At 28.2% G+C, this 6,326-nt stretch overlaps 1 pseudogene; it reads right to left on the bottom strand.

Moving 5' to 3' along the window:
* Positions 1 to 909: 909 nt before the first annotated feature.
* On the bottom strand, positions 910 to 4,997 carry LOC108481721 (wall-associated receptor kinase-like 6; annotated as a pseudogene).
* Between the last annotated feature and the right edge of the window lie 1,329 nt (positions 4,998 to 6,326).

Below are 6,326 nucleotides of genomic sequence, written 5' to 3'. Positions count from 1 at the left end.
ATTAATTCTTAGTGAAGAAGGGTCGGAACTGTCAGACAGCAGAAAAGGGGTAATTTTAAAGAATAAAATGTACTTATTGGATAAACCAAAAATTCTGAAAATTTTATGGTAATAAGATATGTAAGTCTAGTTTCAGATAAAATTAGCGGATCTTAATTTTGAGTTCTGTAGCTTAAGATATAAATAATTTAGTGACTATGACACAAATGGACAATTTTGAATACACGTATAAGTAAATAGTGAAATTATTGAAAATGTTACTTGTTGCATGTTATATAAATTAAGATGTGGAATGGAGAGGAGGAGGAGGAAAATATGTATGAATATTCAGCTAGCATGGCTAATTTGCATGTTTTAGGCTCATGGACTAAATTGAATAATAGAAAAACTGTAGGGGAAATTTTGTAAAAAAAATATCAAAAATGACCAAAATGAAGGAAATGAATTTTTTTATTATTTAAATTATAAAATTTAATGAAACTATTAATTTAGATCAAGATCGGGTGAAAACATGTTTTAAGGATTAAATTGAAAAATGTTGATATTATGGAAAATTCTGATATTTTATAGAATTCATGGGTTGTTATCAATTTGTTTGAGAATAATGGCTGGAAATAAAGATTAAATTGCAAGAATTTTATTCTATTTTAGCCTAAGGATGAATTCGTCATTAATTAAAAGTTTAGGGGTAAAATAGTAATTTTGTTTAGAGCATTAGTTGAATGTATTATAACATGAAATAAATGAAAACGACGATCAAATTTCTTTATAAAGATCCGGATGACTCGAATACGAGACTTGAACTCGGAAAAGAAAAGATATCGGATTAATAAAATATCTGATAAATAAATCGGTAACTCCGGTAATGCTCCGTAACTCTATTCCGGTGACGGATTCGAGTTAGGGGCGTTACATTTTTCCCGTTAAGAGCTCGACAATAACCACTCCGAAACTATAAACATCACTCTTTTCAGTAAATTGACTTGACTGGAAGTATTCAAAATCTAAGTACCCAAAAGTCCCAAGCACTTTGGTCGTCAAGTGAGTTTGATCAATGCTGATTGATCTAGATGTTCTGAAGTCTGACACTTTTGCTCGGAACTTTTCATCTAGTAGTAAGTTACTAGACTTGATATCTCGGTGATAAATGGGATGGATGCAGATGAGTGTAAGTTAGAAATTGCACTTGCAACTTCCGCTACAATGCGTAATAGTATATCCCACGACCTCAGGTACTCTTCATTTTGGTCATGAATGAGATGGAAAAGGGTTCCATTAGGGATGAACTCATAAACAAGGAGGGGCACTTCGGTCTCCAAGCAACAGCCTAATAACTTGATAATATTTCTGTGATCAATTTGAGAAAGAATAAAAATCTCATTGATAAATTGTTCAACATACCCTTCGTTTACAGTCTTGGACTTCTTTACTGCAACAATTCTCCCATCAGACAACATTCCTTTATAAACCATGCCTTGACCACCACAACCCAATATTCTGTTCCCATAATATTGATCAGTAGATATTTCCAACTCTTTGAAACTGAAGAGTTTAGCTTTATCCAGACCACCTTCATTTGAAGACGTCTATTTTTGAAACAATATCCCACCATTTCTTTCAAAAAGTTTTTAAGTTTTATGTATTTTCTTTTCTGCAATATCCTATAAAGCCGCCATACTCCGAAAATTAGAAACAAAAGCCCTATACTTAAGCCGATACCTGCATGAGATCCAAATAAATATGTCAATGCCACTTATTTGATTAACTCCTGGCATCGTTAATGTTACCATTTAAGCTACCGTTTGAATAAAATTTAGATGGGCATATCTTTTGCCACATAAATCATGATGTTGTATATATTGCATTAATTTCTCAATTTTTGAAAAATGAATGAATAAAATTCTGACTTACACGAAAAATTATCTACAAGATCAGTATTTGTTTCTTAGCAAATGATAGGAATTTTCTTCAATCCGAAATGGAAATGACAAACTAAAATATTAATATTAAAGTGTATTTCAATATAATCTAAAAAATTAAACTACTGTTAATATTTTCAATATTTATTTATATAAATTATATTTTGGACATATATAAAATTTAAAATAGCTTTCAAGAATATCAAGATATTATTGTTTATGATAAAATCATAAAAATAAAATTAATTTTTAGTGTGGCTTTTCTTCAAAAAAATTCATGTAATAGTACAACTTCTGAATTCATGTAATATAAAAACGAATATGCATCTATTTTTTTACTTCAATTAATGTAATTTATGATTTATATAAAAATAATTTCAAAAAATTATTTAAGAAATTACATCGTTAGTCACTCTAAATAGAGGTTATTTCAATTTTAATCACTTCAATTTTTTCTTAAATTGGTAACACAAGATAAAAATTGATCAAATTGGTCACTCCATTGCTAAATTGTAACAGAAGACTAACGGTGCATTTGTATGAAAAAAATTTTGGATGACCAAAATAAAAACAACTCCTATTTAGAGTGACAGGCAAATAGTTTATCCTAATTTTACAGTAACTAATGTGAAAATGTACTATTAGTCTTCCATTACCATTTAATGGTGGAGTGATCTATTTGATCAATTTTATTTTAGATTATCAAATTAACAAAAAAAATAATTTAAGTGACCAAAATAGAAAACATCCATATAATAAGATAGTTTACCTATATAAAAGATATAGGTTGAAAGTTAAAAGGAAATAAAAATAAATATAACTTCGATAAAGATTACAAATATTTTTTACATAATGAAAATTTTAGCTTATGATAAGATATTTATTTATTTTGCTTGACCCTAATTTTTATTTTCACCTATTTCACCTTTAATCTTTAACCTTATAAATTTGGTTAAATTGTTGTTTATTGGACAAAATAATTGACTTAACTGTTAAAAATTTAATTATATTGACTTGACAGTTCCTATTAGTATTTCATAAAATATTTAAAAATGCATAAAGGTTATTTAAAAAGAAAAAATTAATAATATAATTAATTTTTATAAGATAATAATTTAACTAAATTTAGAAAGTTAATAACCAAAATGGGGAAAGAAAAATCAAAACTAAAGTGACAAAAAGATGGTAAAAATATTAAATATTAAATATTAAATATTAAAAGTGTATATGAGTATATTATTATTTAATTATAAATAAAATGTTAAATAAGGAAATAAAATTTATTAGTTATATCAGCTCTTGATTGAACCCAAAAAACAATAACTCTTATCCGATATATAAAGAAAGTAAGTGTACCAACCTACTGCAACAACAGGAACGGGAAAATTCTCACGGTACGGCTTGGGAGTGCAACCTGTTCCATTTTTCCGACCATCACCCTCAAATCCTACAGGGCATGAGCAATTGTAGCTTCCAAGTGTATTCTGACATGTACCACCTTCATTGTAAGGCTTCAGTCTTTCACATTCATTAATATCTACAGTTTTTAAACATTTTAAATAAACAAAAAAGTAGAGTTAGCTAATTTCTTCAAAATAATCTGCAAGGGAGAATAACTTCAAATCAATTACATAAATTATTGAAATGTTTACCTTCGCAATCAGTGGCGGACGTTGAGGCTCAGGGCTCATGTTTCTCCTGAAGTTTAATTTTTTATAATTTTATTTTTGTAAATTTATACTATTTTTAATATTAAAATTTAATTAGATAAATTACTGAAATTTTTTATCTCTTGATAATATTAACCAATTTATTATTGTAATATTAAAATTAATTAAATTAATCTCCTTCTAAAGTTTAAAATATTATGTTTCTATATTATTCTTAATGAAATCAACTTGATAATTGTATGTGAAATTTAAATTTCTTTTGATTATATAATATCGAATCTTCTATACTAAACTAAAATAAAAAAATAATTGCAATTAATTACATTAATTGCTTATCCTTTGTTTGGGGTAAAGAAATGATGAAAAAAATTTGGATTTTGTTTGGTATAGAAGATAAAATTAATTATTTTAATTAATTGTAAGGATTTTTCTTTACTTTTAGCTTAGTAATAAATTTGTTGACTCTATCAAGGGATAAAAACATTTCAATAACTTATTTAATTGATTTTGTTGTTTCAAAATTTAAAATTACAATATTGAAAAAATAATTAGAGCTTTCAAAAATGGGGTAAACAAGTACAATTTGACATATTTTAAAGTATTATTTTACTTTCTACCACTTTTTCACTTTAATTCTTAATATATATATATATTTTATCCTAAACAATACTTAAAAAATTGAATGACCAAAATGAAAGTAACTTACAGATTGGATGACCAAAATAAAAGTGTGAACATGATATGGTGAGTATAATTAATTACCATTAGAGATTTAACAGTTAAGTGACTAAAATAAATATGCCCTAAAAATTTAATGACAAAATGGTGAAAGTTTTATTTTAAATAACTAAAATAAAAACACCCTAAAATTGGGTGATAACTAAATAGTTTATCTTTTATTTAATATTTACATATTTTATAATTAAATTGAAATATTTTTTGTTAAAATAGTTATTCGTAAAAAAACAAAATTGAGTGGGTTGGGAGGAAAACACGACTGTTGTCTTTCTCTAATAGACACAACCTATTCATTAAGGTGCTTTTAATTTGGTCTTTCGGGGAACAGAATTTTCAATTTACGCACCAATAAATCCAAATGGAACGATGATGTGTTTTTTTCTTTATTAGATAATAATAAATTTATATTCAACTTTAATATATTTTATTAATTGATTTTAATTTTAAAAATTTAAAAATATTTATAATTGTTATAAGCACCTAGCTTGACCAAGCTTTGCCACCACAACTTCGCCGTGCAACAATCTCGAATATCTCAACCTCGTCAAGGTCTGGTTCCGTAAACACATGTGGAGCTCCTTAGACCTACCCTGCCAGGGATAGGTTTTGGGTTCTTCTTTTCCTGACTCACAGTCATAGGTGAGACCTCACTTATCTTGTCTCCGTCCATCACTACCCACCTAGAAAGTTATTGTGCCTCCCAAATAGTCAACCATTACGAGACTTGAACTGTCCATGTGTCAAGACCACAGATTAAGAAAGGGCTGCCCTCACCCATAAATATATCTTTGTTGGAACATTTTTAAAATATTTATAATGTTCCAATAGTTATAACTGAAAAGTTACAAGTGATCCAAAAATAATGTCACTTGGTAATCAAGCAAGAGTTGTCACTATTCATAGTAATCAATTATATCTCTTGTCACCAAAAGTTATATAACTTAATTAATAAAAAGGGTCACAATTATTCAAGTTGATTCTGATAAATACTCTAAAATGACATACTTTTATGTGTTAATTACATATATATTTTGAGTATGATCCCACTAATTTGAGTTTTTTTTGGTTTTTTTTATCTTGTAGGGACACAATTGAATTTGGGGGGGGGCAAAAAACATGAATTTAAAGACAAAACAAGTCAGCATGCGAAATAGGGAAGAAATGGTGCTGAAAATACAAAGTATGAAAGACTTGGGGCAAAAATTCAAAAAAGAGATTTATGAACATAAGACTTTATTTAAATTTGAATTTTATTTTTAGGATTATTGTTAGGATTATTATGATATTGTTTAGCTTTAATTTCAAATTATATATTTTATTAACTTCTAGAGTTTAAATAGGAACAAACTAGGTTTTTTATGTACATAAATAGGGGATAGAGTGGTATGAATATTCACACATCATTTCTGTAAAAACTCCTTCCCCTAAGGCTCTAGCCTTTTTGTTCCTTTTATTTTATTTTCCAATAAAATTCATTTCCATTAAACTTGAGTTCTTTTTCCCAAAAAGCATGAGCCACTAAACTTATCTACCTAAAGGTTATCAAAATTCCTCAAAAAAAGGGTTTATGAGGCTTAAAATTCGCACTTAGTCTTCTCAACGAGTACTCATCATTTCTCCGCACTACAGGATTGACGCTTTTGTCCATGTCCTTTCAAAAGTAATCTTTTCATCTTATGCAAGGAATGGCCACTTTGTATGTTTTTGAAAGGCTTTACATTTGGTTCGTTAACTTACTGCGTCAGAGGTTGTCGAGCCCAAGAGATGAAACGGCGTGGCATTCGCTATTGAGAAATGATGATCTAGTGTAAGACGGTCACACAAAAATGACGATTGGTTAGAGTCAGGTTCCTCTAAATCGTAAGGCTAAAATCTAAGTGGAGTTGGAGGTCGTAGGCGTCTTCTTCCATTATAACTGGCTTATTCAGTCATAAAAAGGACCGCCTAAAAACCTAGGATTAAACCCAAGGAGGATCGAGATAACTGGAAGTTGGAATCC

The sequence above is a fragment of the Gossypium arboreum genome, chromosome 10 (genome assembly GCF_025698485.1).
Source record: "Gossypium arboreum isolate Shixiya-1 chromosome 10, ASM2569848v2, whole genome shotgun sequence".
In the NCBI taxonomy this organism is placed as follows: domain Eukaryota; kingdom Viridiplantae; phylum Streptophyta; class Magnoliopsida; order Malvales; family Malvaceae; genus Gossypium; species Gossypium arboreum.
Note: the sequence above shows the minus strand (reverse complement) of the source record. Positions and strands in the feature narration are given on the sequence as shown.